This window comes from Meleagris gallopavo, chromosome 22 (genome assembly GCF_905368555.1).
Source record: "Meleagris gallopavo chromosome 22, MGAL_WU_HG_1.1, whole genome shotgun sequence".
NCBI lineage: Eukaryota > Metazoa > Chordata > Aves > Galliformes > Phasianidae > Meleagris > Meleagris gallopavo.
The window spans coordinates 4109754-4127963 of record NC_139425.1 but is presented as its reverse complement, the minus strand read 5'-3'; the positions used below and the strand labels follow the sequence as shown (position 1 = coordinate 4127963).

The following is an 18210-nucleotide window of genomic DNA, read 5'->3' as shown; positions in this document are numbered from 1 at the left end:
ACAAGGGACAAAAATAAAAATGTAGCCCTGCTGGACCTTGAATAGCCATCGCTGGCATGCAAAAATGAGCCTTTGGACATAAAAGAGCCACTACCTAAGAATCTGCACGAACAGAACTTATTTTAATATCTGCCAGGATAGATAATGTGACATTAAAGTAAGCAACTTCAGATGCTTTGACTCCTGAGAGTTTAAACTGAGATCTCCTGCAAAGTCCAATTGCCAGACAACACCACGTACCCACTGTCTCTGAAAAACCCTCCCCCGGCCAGCCCTGACGCGTGAGAAATTAGATGCCAGTAATCATCATCAGCTATCATCAGGTCTCAGTTTGGCGTCTGTGGTTGGATCTGTCTTCACGCTATGATCTTCGTCCTAATGAAGACTTCTGGGTGAATTCCCAATACAAATAGAATTAATTTGTAAGAGTAAATACAGAGGAACAAATCACAGTCCAACCGCGCAGTCTGTTGGAGCCTGCGAGACTGCAGAATCCTTCTCACAAACCCTCTCAGCCAGCTCTAATCATTTATTTTAAAAGAGACTAACAGAATAGTCTGTCCTGGAGGATGAAAGCATATGTTACTCTCAGCATGGACTCCTTTAGGAGGGAAGCATAATTATCACATTCAGCATTGCAGTAACTCAGTATTTAAAGAAGACAACAAAAGAGTAAGGCAAAGTGTATATAAATGAGCCGACCGCATAGAATGCATCTCTTGCCACTGAACTGGGATTGATTCAAGTCACAGTCAGCCAGACCAAGAACCACAGCTGTCAGCCCCATCACGTGGCACTGGCTACACCTGCTCTACCTTGGCTACACCTGCTCTACCTTCACTCAACAATTAAAATAACCTATTTTGGCTAGAAAACCAACTAAACAACCTCTGACTTTGTTTTGTTTGTTTTTAAATCAAAAAGACTGCATCATAGCACAAAGTAGGCGGGGGAACCATCCTCTAAACAATTAGCAGTTGTTTGGTGGAACCCTGGGGAGTACTGCAACATCTGCCAAGTTTGAAGAGTCCAGATGTGCCCAAGGTGGTGGTGGGCAATTGTGACGGTGCAAACCCTGTGTGTGAATACGAAGTGGCTTTCCTAGTTCACAGAAAGCAAAAATCTGGTATATTGGTAACGCTGTCCATAAGGGAAAGTGCAGTAAAAATGAAGAAAAAGAAACGTCTTCCTTCCCTGCTAAAGGAGGGCCTCCACTCCACAGATAAATTACTCGGAAAAAGTTACTGAACAAGCAACTCGACGTAAGTTCCCAGCACAATGTTGTGACAGAAATGGCTAACGTTGGTCTTCGAGGTATAAACAAAAGGAGCAGTAAGCAGGATTGATGAAGTGACTGTACTTTTATTTATGGTATCGCTGAGGCCAATGGAAGGCACACAAAGCTCTGCTGTGGTGTCTTAACTTTTTTAGCAAGGTTGAGAAAAAGCAAAAATCTGAGCAACTGGGGAAAACATAACTGAGATCACGAGAGCTGAAAGAGCTTGATCTGTTTAGCCTATCACAGAGATTGAGAGGTAACTCGATTAGTGTATAAGTACCTTCACAGGGAGAAAATAAAGGGTATTAAACGGCTCATTAATCTATCAGAGAGGCGTAACAAAAACCAACAGCTGGAAACTGAAGCCAGACTGACTGAAATTAAAACACAGCCACAATTTTTTAAAATCCAGTTATTCCCCATCTTTTGATATATTCAAATCAAGAAATGGATGCTGTCTGGATACCTGCTTTATGCAGACATAAGTTACTTTGTAGGTAGGCTCAAAAGTTACAGATCAGTGATGTAGGAACTAGGCAAAATGCAATGGCCTTTGGTGTACACTAAGTCAGAGAGACAACGTCATGGTCCCTCCTGCCCTCATGGATCCATGAACTCTGAAAGCCATCTTTCTGCCTTCCTGGCAAATCCAGTCATTCTGATTTTGAACCCACATTCAGCCACTCTTTTACAACAGGACGGCACAGAAGATAGGAGAGCAACCTGAAGCCAAGCTGAACCACGTGCTAAGGTATGGCTATAAGCTAATTCATTGTGCTTGGTTTTTAAAAATGAGTTTTGCACTCATGGGGAGTATTAGATTGGTGACACTGAAACCAGAGGGGATGGAGATGAGGGGAAGAGAAAGCAGGAATTTAAAATGGTTCAAGCACACAAAGCACACCTCATCCAACAAGAGGCCTGAAGAAATGTTCTGTAAATGGAATAATGTAGTCCATCATCCACCTTTCCTCTGCTCATGCCTTGCAATTCAAATCAAGAAAAAGGATAATGGAAACCAATAGTTTCTTTACAAAACCAGATTCATAGAACTCATCTTCAAGTTATTCCAAACTTTTTATAAATCCAATCCATTTGGCAAAAAAAAGGCTATTACCTTTTATACTTTCTGGATATTGTTGTGTAAAGTACACAATTGTAGAAGCATTAGAGTTGGAAGGGACCTTTAAAGGTCATCTAGTTCAACTCCCCTGCATTGAACAGGAACAACCATTGAAATTTAATGTCAAATAAGGTACTATCCTTGACCCAACAATTAAAATAACCTATTTTAAATCAACTTCTTCGTAATATCACATGTAGTCAACACACACAAAATTCACTTGCATTTCTATGTGGTACTGAGTTACCCACAGAAAGTGAAGGATTCCAACATGATAGAAAGGATATTAAATAACATACGAGACTCCCATTCACAGCTAGACAAGAACAGCACAATCGAACAGCCCATCAGACAACACTCCTCGTTATTAGGCATTCAGAGCCATGCTGAAGAATGAAGACTTCTTAAGCCTTTCCCAAACCCCATCTCCCTAGGCCATGCACCATCAAGGCCGGAACACCAGTGGGTTCTTCCTGTCCTCCATCCTTCACTGCTGCTTCCTTCTGGGATTATGTATCGTTTGCTTTCAAACAGGATCAGTTCACCCACAATATCAGTGGACATTTCAGTTTTCCCTTCCCGTACGCTTAATGCCCTTGTGAATGAAAATCAGCATGAATGAAGCCAGCTTTGTCCGCACTTGTGCCATAGATATGCACAAACTCCAGGAAGCCAAGACTTAATTTGATCTGAAAACCCCCACAGCCAATGCATTTTAAAGACAGAACCACAAAGCCAATCAATAGGGACCATTCAGATACTTGCTGTCAGCGGCTAAAAGAAAATGGATACCGAGAAAGCCATAACTATGATAAATTTAGGCGCTGCTTCTCTCTGACTAATGTAGGCACTAAAACACTCCATGAATATCCTGCTTTGAAACGTGTCATATTTCTGAGAGGCCAATCAATCTCAGGTTCTCTGTGGACCACATTAAAATACATTTGTCACTGTAAGTTTATGAAATATTGATGGTGTTTTTTAGGGGGGTGTTAGGAGGTGGAGAGGCGGATCAAAAAAAGGGGGAGGGAGAGCTACTTTAATGAATTATCTTTAGGCTAAAGAAAAAGAAGAAACAAATGTAGCTGCTTATTGTGGATGAGGGTGAAAAACAGGAAACAGAATTGCTTACTGTAGGAAGACATTTGTTGGATTAATAGAAAAGATCATGCGGATGAATGCGTTACACATGCACTTCAGTATTTCAGGCTCAATTTGACCTAGATTTATGATTTTATTAAGTCTTCAATTTCCTAAATTTGTTAATTAATAAATATGAAGCCAGAACTGCATTAATGATGGTCACAGAGCGTAAATTAGAAGGGCATCTGCTCCAGAAGGGAGCAGGACTCCATTGTGTCATTTGCATCATGCTTACACCTGTAAGTGAGGAAGAGCCTGCACACCAGCAAGTCTCACCAGCTCTTCAAAGCACAGAACATTTAGTATGGAAGAGAAGCAATACAGAAGTGGGATATATAGAAAGAGGTCACCTTTCACACTGGTAGACCTGAACATGCTCAGTACCTGGAAGGTCACAAAGACATGCCACCTTAAAGAATTTATGATCAAAGAGTCAAAAAAAAAAAAAAAAAAAAAAAAAAAAAAGGGGATGGGGATGGGGGGGAAGACCAAAAATGGGAACAAGGATGGAATTGCGAGTCAAGTGGCACAGTTATTTTAGGATCATACAGCAGATCCAGGTTGGGGGTCCATAGGCACTCCAGCATTTTCCAGGCACAACCACCCAGCCTTTCTGTAAGTGATCTGCTGACACGTAACAACGTACTGAGCTTTCTACATGAGCAGCTCCGTTGAAGTCAATAAAGCTATTCACAAGTGCAAAGTTAAGCCTGATTCTAAATACCACGGTACTGTGATCTACGTTTCTAAGTGAAGTGTGGAATGAAAGCTAGTTTGTGTAAATAATCTGACGTTGGGTCATTTTTCACTATTTCTGTCAATGCAAAAAGCAGTTTTTCCAGGTAAGAACAGCAGCAGCATTCACCAAAATAACAAAAATGTAGGGATTTACTTTTTAACACTCAGACACTGAACTTTTTGGTAAAGGCATTATGCTACATTAGGAAGAAAATTACTCTAAGGCAATAAATAGCATGTTTTATTTTAGTGACGAATAACAAAAACGAATTGAGACAGAAACATACAATTATTTCATTCTTCACAAATCCGGAAAAATACAAACTTTTTTTTTATTTTTGGCCAGGAACCCAAACATCTTCACTCAGCCCTCAAAACAAACTCCACTCTTCTTACTGGAATTCTCCAAACAGATATGTTTATTTACTCTCTTTATTCTTTGCCATAGTTTAGGTATATGACTTAGGCATCCACACACTAAAATGTTTAAACTTAGTTCAAACTGGCTTGAAGCAAAAAGCTTCATTCCCCTGCCCTCCTTAAAAGTGGAAGTTTTAAATTTGGTGAAACTGCTGGAGGTGGGCAAAGAGAGGTGGGCGTACTGCCTCCTCTCTCCTAACACTGTGCATATTGCTGCACGTGTTTGAGGGTCACAAAGCCATCGTGCCTTCTCCATGATCCAAAACCCAAACACAACAACCACCATGACCAGCAGACATCATCTTGCCTAAACATTGCTCTCCAGTTCTGCAGGCATCAAACTAACTTGTCAGTTCATAAACTTCCCTCCATGCAACCACTGAAGGTTTTTGGTCTTGGACAAACTTGTTCAGGGCATTTTCCTATGAATACAGAACTCTCCTTGGCCGTGCACTGGCATGGGCTCCTCAGGGCCATGGCTGCAGCCCCAAGCTGCCTGAGTCCAAGGAGCATTTGGATATTGCACTCAGACACAGGATTCAGGTGATCCTGTGTGGAGCCAGGAGTCAGATTTGATGATCTACAAATTTGCTACAAAACAGTACGAGCCAGAAGAGAAAGGTAATAATAAAGCACGTAATACCACTTGACATTTTCTGTACTGGGACAAAGCCAGATCCCTCTGAGCAATGTGAGGAAGGGCTGGGTGATCCTGACATTGAAAGTTTCAAATGTCTTCAAAATGAAGGAAGTAGATGTTTTTATACGCTCCTAGTTTCTAATTTAATCAGATAATACAGTCTAATGACCCCTTGTTAGCCTTAAAGTCAGTGATGCCTTCGGGTGCATTTCTAAATAAAATGCAAAATTCGTCAAAAAAGCCATTCCCTCACCTCCAAAGCCTCCTGTGCTCACTTGGCAGCATCAGTCCAGATCTGCCTCTATAGCCTGGGGCAACATTTTGCATTTCTTCCCATTCATCAGAGATCTGTGTGTACGATAAGATACATTTAATAAACAAGTAGTAAAGCTGGAAGCTTAGATTCATTAAGCACCACAATTCATGTCATCTTTGATAATGTTTTATATTTAGCATTTTTGCGTGCCCCTTATTTACATTTCTAAACATGCTATAAATATCTGGTGTATGTGTACAGAGGGCTGGCAGCCTCGCTTTCACCAGCAGGCCCCTTACCCCCATAGAAATCATTCCTCCTAGAGGACAGCCTGACATTCTGGGCAACACACGAGATGTTTTTATTTGATGCATCATCAGCTCATGTTGGTTTTGGCTTTTATTTTGTCTTATTTTGTATTTCAGCTTCTAACTGTGACAGCAATTTTTGCATGTTGCTAAATAAATCTTACAAAGGGGTCTGTCCATGCTGCCCTTCACTGGGGTAAAACTCAGCAGAGCCTGCACTAATACAGGTGATCTTTAACAAGATGCTTACCTTAATCTAAAAGCATCAGCTTCAGGATGTGCTGACTGCCACTCCTTGAGTATCAGCTGGTAGTCAGAAATCACCACCTGAAGTTAGCTGCCACTTAAAAAGATCTGGACTGAATTGTAAATTCTAGGCATGTTTCTGGAGTTGGTAGGAAATGCTGATGGTGAAGCTTTTAATTCTTAAAATTCCAGTCAGAAAAAGGGGTTCCCTTTCAGTACAACCAGCTGCAGCCAAAGAACCAAAAGATAACGAGGATTCAAGTGTTTTCCCCACACATTTCATTGTCTCAAGTGTTGCTGCATCAATGTGCTACTTCACACAGCTGATGTGACCAACATCACAAAGAGCCAACCTAAAGCTAACGGCAGGCACAGCACCAGCAAAAGCCATTCAGAAAATACATCCAAGAAAAACATTTATTAAAATTATCAAATATTCACAAAACAGTTTGCAGAGACAGGGGAAAGAAGTCAGAAACTTTAGCCATTCATCAGGTGCTATGCTGGCAGCTGCAACTGCTCCTGAGAGCTTCACCATTTGGAAACAGACTTTTCATGAGAGAAAACTGAAGAAAAACAAAACTTCTACTTGTGAGAGTACTTCCAAAGACTCACTATTTAGTTTTTACAAAGATTAATTAAACTATCTCATGCTTGCTTAGAAAGTAAATGACCACAGATGAAACTACAGATAGGTTATATGACAGCAAAACCAGGTGTTTCTATGTACAAATTACAGTTACCATTCTCCGGTCACGAACACTGCTATTTCTATTAAACTAAAAGAGAGGAGATTTAGGTTAGATGTCAGGAAGAAAGTTATACTCAGTGGATGGTGAGGCCCTGGCACTGCTGCCCAAGTTGCCCCATCCCTGGAGGTGCCCAAGGTCAGGCTGAATGTTAAAGGCCTGGGCAGCCTGAGCTGGTGGGAGCAGCCAGCCCATGGCAGGTAGTTGGAACTGGATGATCTTTAAGATTCCCTTCAACTTAAACCGTTCTATGATTCCATTTTGTTTCTTTCATTTTAGGAAGATGTTAGAGAGAAATAGCTTACCTGTACTAGTTAATGCAATCCATATTCAATATTAGGCAAGAAGAAAAAAATCTTCATCAATACACCTCAAAGGAACTTGAATTCAACGTGCATGTAATTTACTCACTTGGTGTAAATAACTTGTGGTTTTGATGACAAGTTATTCATGCAGCTACATCTTTGTCTTCCTAACCCCTATATGTAGGCGTATATCACAGAATCACAGAATGGCCAGGGTTGGAAGGGACCTCAAGGATCACGAAGCTCCAACCCCCGACACACGCAGGGCCACCAACCTCCACATTTCATACCAGATCAGGCTGCCCAGGGCCCCATCCAACCTGGCCTTGAACACCTCCAGCGATGGGGCATCCACTGGGCAGCCTGTACATATTTATACATACACACACACTTCATATATTTTAAAAATACATATATGTACGTATATGTGTAATCTCAACTTCTTCACAAGAATTATCCCCATATCTTCAACATCTCCAGCCCTTTTGCCTGTCACCAGGTTCTAAAGAGAGTGTTTTGTATTTCAGAAGCAGCCCAAATTTAAAAGTCCTGGATGTTTCCAGCTTCTCAGGCTATTCTGATTCTCTCGAGCCTACAGCTCTACTGCAAAGTATTCTAAGCAGTTTGTTACATGAGAACCATATCACCCACGATTTAATGTTCATAGACACAGTAACTCTCACTTTATGTATCAATTCATTCAGATACCTGCACCTACTGTGGAGGCACCCAAAAGCACAAAACAACACATCAGTTACTAACAAGTTTAGTTTTACAAAGGGCTGATTTACACAATGGGCACATAGAGTACTCGTGCTCTCTGATCACTAACAAACCAAACACTGCAGTACTGGGGCACCTAAAGCTGAGATTCTGGCCTTAGGTTCACTGCCACTTAGGTTTCTGAAATAACGATGGCAGCACTCATCTCCTGCACAGCACTGGTTTAGATTGTCATTAGACAATCTATTAGAGTGTCATTAGTGATAGGACCAGAGGGAATGGTTTCAAGCTACGGCAGGGGAGATTCAAGCTGGACATTAGGAAGTATTACTTTTCAGAAAGGGTGGTCAGGCACTGGAATGGACTGCCCAGGGAGGAGGTGGAGTCGCCGACCCCGGGGGTGTTCAAGGAAAGACTGGATGTTGTGTTGAGGGACGTGGTTTAGTGGGAGCTATTGGTAATAGGTGAACGGTTGGACTGGATGATCTTTTAGGTCTTTTCCAACCTTGGTGATTCTATGGTTCTATTTCATCACTTCCCTGGAAGGTTCTGGGAATAAAACTCATGTCATGTTTTATCTTATGTGCCTTTGGAAATTGTAGTCCTTCTGGACAAGATACCCATACAATCATACTGAACGCCTAAGATGGGAGATAAACCAGACACTCAGCCTGGCAAGAAAAGAAAATATGGAAGAAAACTAAGAAAGTATCAACAAATTAGTGACTACTTAAATATTTTTTAAAATTCTTCCTTTGTTCAGGAAGCATCTTTCCAACAGAAACACTTCAGTTCAAAATTGATGTTATTTTGAATGCCAAAGAGGGAAGAAAAAGTCATTTATAAAACAATTAGAAATAAGTTTTCAGCCTTGGGGATCTTCCTCAGGGCATGGTGAAACTAGGACACAGCAAAACTGAACAACATCCTGTTCTTCGTTAGCCTAAGGAAGGCCCCATGGCCAAAATGTCTTCTCTAATCTACTTTTGTTTTTTTTTTGACAAAAGGGGTGACCCTTCCCCAGCTAATTACTCTTCTGCAACTTGCAACATATTGCAGCAAGTTCGTCTCCTCTATTTTAGAGGTCACACACAAAGAAATGCATTTATCCAAGCTATCTTCAAATCCCACACCTTCATTTATGTCTGGAACAAACCACTTTGAAATGCTCACTTGGGGAGAAGAGCGAGGCTGTATAACTCAATTCTCCATTGCCTTTCAGTTCTGCCGACATCGACTCTCCGGGGAAAGAGGATGAAATGCTACCATTCCAATCTGGTAGGAGTTTGCATAGCTGTGTAACACCAGCTAAGGGGCAAAGCAGTGGAGAATAGGACTAGCAATTTGAGGATGTCACCTGTAAAAAGAAAGAATGGTTTCTGTCATGCAAGTTTATTGCAGCCCAGAAATGTCTACAGTAACTGTGGGCATATAACATGATGTGCAAGGTTTTTACAAATGGGGCCCTTGTGGCCTCTTGTCAGAACTGAATCTGAAGTGATGACAAGACATTTGTAAGAAGTCTTTCCTGGGATGCTGAAGGACTTCCACAAGGAATCAACTTGAAGATTGGGCTCTTGAGGCCTCCAGTCAAGAGGAGTCCTTCCAAAAAAATACTGAAGGATTTCAGTAAGAAACAACATACATAGGTACCCTGTGAAATACTGAAGGAACTAAACTGTTGGGTTTGAACTCTGCAGATCTCATGATTACAGAAGAGAAGCTTGCAGAGTGTGTGACCAGCTTGTCTGCAGGATGAGGACCAGGTAAAAAACAAACAAACAAAAACAAACAAACAAAAAAACACCTCACACCTTCATAATGTTGCTGCTACTGATATCCTAATATCACTGTCAAAAACACCACCATACCTCATTTGCCAAATGATTAGCTTGACTCACCAAGTACACTAACAGCTAGCATCGTTTCTCCCACCATGCAGATTTCCAAAAGATCACACAAAGAAACTGAAGATGCCCCTTCTCCTAATGAGGCATACCTGACAACAGACTAATCCACAAGGCATCACACGCACGTGATCACTTCCTGTTCATTTTGATAATACAAACTCTTCCACACATCTCAAACTGCTGTTACACTACAGCCTTCTGGCTAGTCCTCTGTTCCCAGCCTTACAAAGCAGCTACCATTGCTTCAGTGGTCCCAGTACCAAACAAAGTAGTGCTCAAACACATTCAGGAATGCAACTGTTAAAGTACTGTACCACTGTAAAGGCATTAAATACTACTATTTTTTACTTTTTTAATCTTGGATTTGTTAAACAATGATAAAGAAGGGAGTCCAGTATTAGTTTCAGGATTGCAGTGTTTGGTGGTCCACACTAACCCCAAAAGCTGACCAGTCTCTGTAATGTGTTTGCACAGAAGCAAAAGATAAAGATAAATATTAAAGATATAAAAAGAGTCTGCAAACTAATTTACTAGAAATACATTCATAGCCACCAGCACCACCAGAACAAAAAGCACAGGCAGTATGAAAAGCATTCCCTTCATCCAGACAGAACCCACCTGAAATCAAGAGCTTTACCATGCCAAAGCTTCAACAGGGGCTGCTTCAGCTCAGGCTACCTCGTAACTATAACATCCCTTGTCCCACTAATGAACCTTTCAGCCTGCTGAAGTTCATCCCAAATGCACTTCAGGCTCTTTCACCTAACTAAGATTTTTTTACAAAGACCCTCTACTAACAAAAGCATGCTGTGGGTCTGCCTTGCCTCTCTGCACCTTTGGGGAGTCACCATTTAAATCCACGCATACAGTTGGCATTGCCTTTATCCCCTCTTTTCAAATTCCTCTATGTCTGACCTTGCTGGAAGTTGCACAGCCTTCTATTTTCTTGACATTGAGTTTATTATAAAAATAAGCAAAGGACGACCCCAGAAGAAAGTTAGCAAAAGACAACTGTTCCTGGTTCCACTGATAAAATCAGTGCAAGCCTGCCCAGACACATCGTCTGTCTGTAAAATGAATATAACATTTGCCACTATCACAGGGAGCTCATTAGTGTTCCTACAGCAATTACAGGTTGGGTGAGGAACTACAGTAAGAAGACAGAGGCATCTCAAGTGGATTAACATCACTGTGCGCAGAGCAGGGCAATGCCCAAAGGGGATTCAGACTGGAGCAGCGAGGAGGGGGGAAGCAAGGAGAGAACTCAGCTTAAAACCAGAAAGTCAGCTCTCTGCCTTTAAATGCCTTTACTGTAACAATATGTAACTTAATATCAGGCCTGGGGATGCTCTGCAGTGGTGCTGTGCGGGCAAGGCTTTGTGTCAGCTCCTTTCTCATCGGTCTTGGCAGTGAGGCAGAGCACTCTCACCATAGCATCTCAGCTGCTACACGACTATCGAGAGCACATGCCTGATTTGATTTTAAATACAAAGAGCGTTGCCTTTAATTGAAACTTTGTGCATGAAAAGTTTATTAAGTTAGACAGCGATGCCGCAGAGAAGCAGTGGTAGAAATTGCCCTCGGGCTGATCCTTCCTAGTCTGCCATTAGGTGCTGTTACACTTAATTGCTGGTGAAAGCAACTTAGCGCTTGATCACATTATTTTCACATTAAACCTTCCCATTGACACAGGTCCTTTGTTAGAAGCAGATCCTTCAAATATACTTGCACAGACAGCACCTTAAAACCAACAGGAGCTTTACAAGCAGAGGAAGTTACTGATGTTTGTGGAGGAGCCAGCAAGATTAAAGCCAGGAGAATTCAGTCACCAATATAACGAGTGTATTTTGTATTTCCTTAACGTCTTTCAGACTAAAGTCTTTAGAAAGGACAAGTCTTGTAAGCACAGACGATAGTTAACGCAACTGACTGGGAGCTTCGCGTTTCACGGGGAAAGCATTGCTGATAATTGCAAATTCTTCAGGGACTTTCCAGTGGCAGCTGAAAAAGCCATAATTATGCCAAAAAATAATAAAAATAAGCAGACTAAAAATTCCAGTTTCAAAGATGCAAAAACAATACCTAAAAAGTTAGAAACTGATAAGAGGCAGATAATGGAGTAAATGAGATATCAACAGACAAAATTAATAACAAGATATGTATTAAAACATACAAAAAAAAACCCTACGTGAAAGCATATACACTGATGGTAAAACTATACACAGAAAGATGCAAAAAAGGCAGAAATGCCTCATAGACACGCTTTACAGCTAGGATTAAGGAGTTCAACAAAATGTTATGGCTCAACTTGGTTTGATCAGATTACTGATAAACAAGCAACTAAATTGCCTGCATTAACATGGGCTGTCTGCCAAAGGCTTAAAAAAAAAAAAAAAAAAAGGAAAAAAAACGAAATCAACAGGTCAAGATAACAAAGACCAAGGAGTTTAAAGGAATTAGGGAACTGTTAACCTTTTAGAACATCATGGAAAACAACCTCATAAATGCCAGAAGTTGCAGGATTGCCAAGAAGTTTCAATTTTAAAGAGTTATGGATGACTCCGGATAACTGAAGACCGTCTAGCCTAGTCTTAATAACTGGCAAAATGATAAAAGATTTATTCATGAACTATCAACAAAGAATTGCAGACAAAACCTATAATTGCTGTGTTTCATGGAAAATTGGTTTAAACAAACCACACTTATTCTTTTTCCTTCTTTTTGGCAGGATTACAAACCTGATTGATAATGGCAGCTGTGAGAATGAGAGGACTTGAACTTCCCTAAGGTTTCTGCCTCAACTGTACCTAAATTCTTACTTGAAGTCCGATGCTCTGCTCTCCGAATGCATTAAGCAGATAATTCACTGACTGACCTCAAACTGTAGCTACTAAGGAAGAGCTACTAGAGAGTTAAACAAACACACAGATTGATTTGGGGTCCAGCCCTGGTCAGTATAACGTAAAAGATAAAGGTAGTAACAAAACTACTGACAATACAATTAACAGATTACAAAGATGAGTAGTGAAAACCTCTGATTCTCCACAGGTTGATATTAAGCAGTAAGAAGTCCATTTAAACCTCTACAGATCTGCTGCTCTGCCTGAAATTGGAGGAACTGCAGCCACCATGCAGGCTCTTTGCAGGGGTCAAAAGGGGTAAAGACCCAGAGAAGAGACGCAAAAACACAAGTACATTGGCCAAAAAACGGAAAGACAACGTACAGCTCCAACCAACCAATAAATAAGACAGGAAGAACTGATGACTAACAACTGACATGGAGCAGGCTGAAGGTAATGTTAAAATTCATACCCCTAAGGAGGATAACACACTCCAGTAAGAACATGCAATGATGTTCATGACTCCCCACCCAAGACACGTTAAAAGTCACCCCAAAAGGGAACAGATGAGGTTAGGATGTGAGGGAAAGTTCTGGAGGGTGCAGAGGAGGGGCGGGGAGAGAGATTAAGGAGACAAGAGAAACAGAGAAGCTGTGCTGCTCCTTCCCCACCAAGACAGGGATCCCTTCTTGCTAAGCACTGCCCCTTCACTTCTTGGTGAAAAATACCCAGGATAGCATTCACTTTGCTAGCGCTGCTATCAAACACCAGCACGGTCACAGCTACAGCACTGATCAATGGCAACACCAAATCCATTCCATTGGTTGCTTCAATCAATCCTTTATTTGTCACCGCTTGTGAAAATGTCCCATTGAAAGTCCTTGGGTGGACTCGGGCAGGCCAATGCCAACAATAGGAACGCCACGGCAACCGGACAGCAAAGCTCCACCTATGTGCGCACTTGGTGACGGCATCGCAGAGTCACAGTCAGCCCGTGACCTCACAGTGTGCCGGGTGCCTATAAATAGCCAGCGGGCCCAGCCTGCGTTGAGTCTTGCTGGCGACTCTCGAGGTGTGAGCGTCTTCCTGTGGGAGCACGAGACACTGAGACCTTGCCAGTGCGTGAGACAGAGGAGTCTTGCGAGCGATTTGCGAGTGGAGGCGCAGAGGCTGCCGACTGCTCCGCAAGAGGCAGCCTCCAGCGAATCCATCATCCTTGGGGCTCCAAATCCATCCTTGGAGCCCCACAGCGCCAGGGCAGCCGCAGCCATGAGCCAGGAGGCGGCTCCCAACCCGAGGCGCAAGGCGTGGGTCTGGCCGGTGGAGGCCCGCGAGGAGCGGTGCCCCATCTGCCTCGACCACATCGTGGACACCGTCCGCGCTCTGCCCTGCAGGCACATCTTCTGCAGGGTGTGCATCCAGCAGTGGACGGCCAACAACCCCAGCTGCCCCCTGTGCCGCCAGAGGATCTTTGGCAAGCAGCGCCTTGACTGGCGCCCCTCGGCTCAGCCCCCGACCCGCCGGCCCCAGGGAAGGCTGCAGCGCACCAGGGAGCGGCGGGACACGAGATCTGCCCGGCGGTCCCGCAGCGTCCCAGCACGGAGCCCGCCGCGCAGCCGCTCCAGGTCCCCCCGGCGGCTGGTGCGCAGCTCCTCCTGGCACGGGGAGCTCAACCAGCGCAGCCGCTTCGAAGAACCGCCGCGGGAGGACGAAGACCGCGAATGGCTGAGGCGGGTGGCGCGGGAGCGGCAGATGGGCGCCGGAGAGCACGCGCGGCACAACGACGGGCCTCACTTGTGAGGCTACGAGGACAGCGCCAGGATGGCCCTGCTGCCACAGAGAGGGCGTGGGGGGATCTGGGCACTCTCAATAAACCCTTTCATGCACCCTAAAATGAGCAGTTGTTGCGTCTTTTCTTTCTGAAGGGTAAACCATAAGCCTGGAATCCCAGTGCAAAACTGGAATGGGGAACGAGGAAGAGGTCGGCTGGTGAAACCGTTGACTTCCAGAGAGCCCTGAGAGCCCCAGCTCTGTGACTGCGTGGCAGCACGCACCAGGGGGGCAGAGGGCTGAGCAGGGCTCTGGCTGCTGCTGCAGCACAGCCCGGCCGTGTGGCAGCTGCACCTGAGGCCGCACGGCCACCAGCGACCAGGGAGGGGCTTTGGCACGGCACTTGGGGAGCGCAGAGCCCACCGTGCTGCTGCTGCCTGTCCTCCTCTGGAGCTGCTGCAGACGGGGCCTGTCCTGCCCGGCAGCAGCCACCCACCCGGGCTGAGCCTCAGGGCTGCTTCTGGGGCAGCTCCCCTTCACATCTGCTCCACAGAAGGTGCCGCTGGGGCTCTCCTTTTCAGGCCAGCTCCGGCCTTGCCCTCTTGGACCAGGGACAATATGTCTTCAACAAGGCACTGTTGTAAAAGAGCTGCTTTTTAAAAATGCAAAGCATACGAGTTGTCACTGCTTTGAGATAGGAGGACTAAGGCATTTAACTGCAAATGATAAACACAGATATCAAAAAGGGCTGTCATTCTGCTTAGGCTGACCACTGCTTTGTGATGCAACACCATTAAGTCAGAACCACCACGCTGTGATGATTTTGCTCTCAGATGAGAACAGTGTAAGACTGTCAAAAAGAAAACAGTTCAGAAACCCAGATGCCACTACTTTGCAGCACTTTACTCCCAGAACCCTGAGACTCTTAACCCCCAGGCGGCTGCCACCTAACCGATGCCAGCTCTCCATGTAGTGTGTCCTGCATGGAATCATTTATTCTCAGCACCGTGACAACATCAGACTCAACTCCCACACTAGGAACCCTTCCCTGAGTGCCCGTCTCTCTCCTCTGCCCAGTGCCCCTGTGCTGGGCGCCAGCTCTCTGCCTGCAGCTGCCCTGTCGGGGCCGCTGGTGCAGCAGGGCAGCGTGGGGCTGCCACGGAGGTGGCCTTGGCACGGCCACAGCAGAGGCTGCCACAGGCACCTGGTAAGACTGAATGTGCACAAGTCCACGGGGCCAGATGACACGCATGCCAGGGTCCCTTCCAACCCAAGTCGTTCGATGGTTCCCTGAAATTTCAGTGTTTTGTTCAAGCTCACATCTCATAAGACAAAGCATCAGCAAGGCTGAAAGCAGCACGTTTGGTAACAGACATTAAGCTGGATGCAAACAGGTGACTCCCAGCTGCAACGTGGATGATGAGATTCAACTTCAAGAATGCTTTTTAGTTTTTACAGCACTTCCCCTGTGCAACCAAACGAGGCTGAGTGGCCCGAGCTCCCACCACAGGCAAACTGCAGTTTGGTTGGTTTGCCAGGTCTCAACTTTTCTAATCTGGTGCAGACAGGAATGAAATACAGCTCCTCTTTTCTTATAAATGCACGCTTACATGGCACAGAGGAGTACCATACTGAAGACAGAGCAGGTGAGCTGTGCCCGTGGCTTTGTGCAGCAGCACACAGACAGCAGCCCCTTGGAAGCAAGACAGTTGTGTCAGTCAGGGAGTGCTGACATGGCTTACGTACCTCCCAGAAAACAGACAGAGGTACTACTGTAAGCCATAAGCTGGATGTACAAGATAAGCATTTAATCCAACACAGCGAGCACAAGGCCTGGCATCTGGTTTCTTGGACAACTAAGAAAAACTTGGACATGATGTTACTGCAACCTCTTTTTTAATCATCTATGTGTAGCAGCATTTTCAAACACCTCCCCTCAATTTTTGCCTCCAGAAAGTAAGAAAAGTCGCCTTCCCTTACGTAAATCTGATCTCTGCTGTTGCTACAACACTTGGAAGATGCACAGTGTGAGTGCCACCCTACACACACTTTAGACTAAGCAAACCTCCCTGGGTTTTACTGCCAACAAGAAACACTACAGCTCGACCAACCTCTCACGCTGCAATCAGTGACAGTAATTCCCACCACGGCTGTAAACAGCTTACCTTTGGCATTCCAACCCGCAGGCACACAGCCCAGCCCATCCTGCTGCCATCCCCTGCCATCATGGCACTGACTGCCCCACCAAGCGGCTCGTTACTGCTTGTAAGGCTCACCTGCCCATGCAGGCAGGCAGTCTGTACCCAGCTCTACTTACAAGCAAATCTCATGCCTCTTGCTTCTGGATTCTAAGTCTCCCAGTACTTAAAGGGAGCTTAACAGGAGGGAGAGCAACTGTTCACGCTGCCAGATAGAGACAGGACAAGGGGGAACAGTCTTAAGCAAAACAGAAGGAGATTTAGGTTCCATGCAAAGAGAAATCTCTTTACTCAGAGGGCGGTGAGGCCCTGGCACTGCTGCCCAGAGAAGTGTGGGTGCTCCGTCCCCAGAGGCATTCAAGGCCAAGTTGGATGGAGCTGTGATGCCCGAGCTGCCGCGTGGAAACCCAGGCCGTGGCAAAGGGCTGCAACTGAGTGGGCTCTAAGGTCCTTCCCAACCGAAGCCATTACGTGAGTCTAAGCATACAGAGAGATGCAGCTTAGAGTCGCTACAAGGGAAGTCTGTTGGGGAGGGAAATCTTAAAGTGTCAGACTATTAATATGCAGTGATTCACTGCAGAGATCAGGCTACAGGAGTGAAATGCGAGTTTGTGACACGAGGCAGGGACCTGAGGTAGGGAAATGAAGCTGAGAGACAGGGCTGCAAGCTGGATGACCACATTTGGATGGCAGCATGAGATGCTTACATGCTAGCAGGGCCATCAGCAAGCGTAGCCATTTGGGATACAGTTGTAACTGTGCCATGAAGCAACTTCACCTGCACCTGGAAAATGACTGGGGGCAATCTGCCAACAATGCAAAGCTGAGATACCTGTGCCCCTTTGCACCTCTACAGATCTGCTGCTCTGCTGAATTTGGAAGAACTGCAGCCACCCTGCAGGCTCTTTGCAGGGGTCAAAAGTGGGTCCAGTCCCCCAGAAGAGCCTCAAGAACCATCTGGGTGACGGAACACAGCGTACCCTCACAAGGCCGCGCAGGATCCCAAACTGGGAGGAGCGGCTGACGCAGCAGAAGGCCGTGCAGCCATCCAGAGGGATCCGGGCGGGCTGGAGAAACGGCTTGAGGGGAATCTCCAGGATTGCACCAAGGGGAAGTGCAAAGTCCTGCCCTCGGGGAGGAACGACCCGAGGCACCAGGGCACCTGAGGAGTGACCAGCTGGAAAGCAGCCCTGCAGAAAAGCCCCTTGGCCGCCAACGCTCTCCAAAGCACACTTGGAAGCGGCTTTGGCAAGGGACGTGAAGACTAACAAAGGCTTCCTTCCACAAATACGTTGGCCAGAAAAGGGAGAGGAATTAAAGCATTCACCCCCAACCAACCAACAAATAAGACAGTAGAACCAATGACTGACAACTGACATGGAGCAGGCTGAAGGAAATATTAAAGTTCATACCCTGAGTAGGATAACACCCTCCAATAGGAACGTGCTATAAACACACGACTGATGTTCATGACTCTCCACCCAAGACACGTTAAAAGTCACCCCAAAAGGGAACAGATGAGGTTAGTATGTGAGGGAAAGTCCTGGAGGGTGCAGAGGAGG

The 18210-nt window shown here is 45.0% G+C and overlaps 1 long non-coding RNA gene and 1 pseudogene across 1 annotated transcript in view; both read right to left on the bottom strand.

Moving 5' to 3' along the window:
- Window positions 1-9111: 9111 nt before the first annotated feature.
- Window positions 9112-18210, bottom strand: part of LOC146542942 (uncharacterized) — a 40293-nt gene continuing 31194 nt past the window's right edge. The window contains exon 4 of the long non-coding RNA XR_014887761.1: window positions 9112-9287. This is a non-coding gene — a long non-coding RNA (uncharacterized LOC146542942). The remainder of the gene's footprint in view (window positions 9288-18210) is intronic.
- Window positions 13441-17413, bottom strand: LOC146542944 (uncharacterized; annotated as a pseudogene).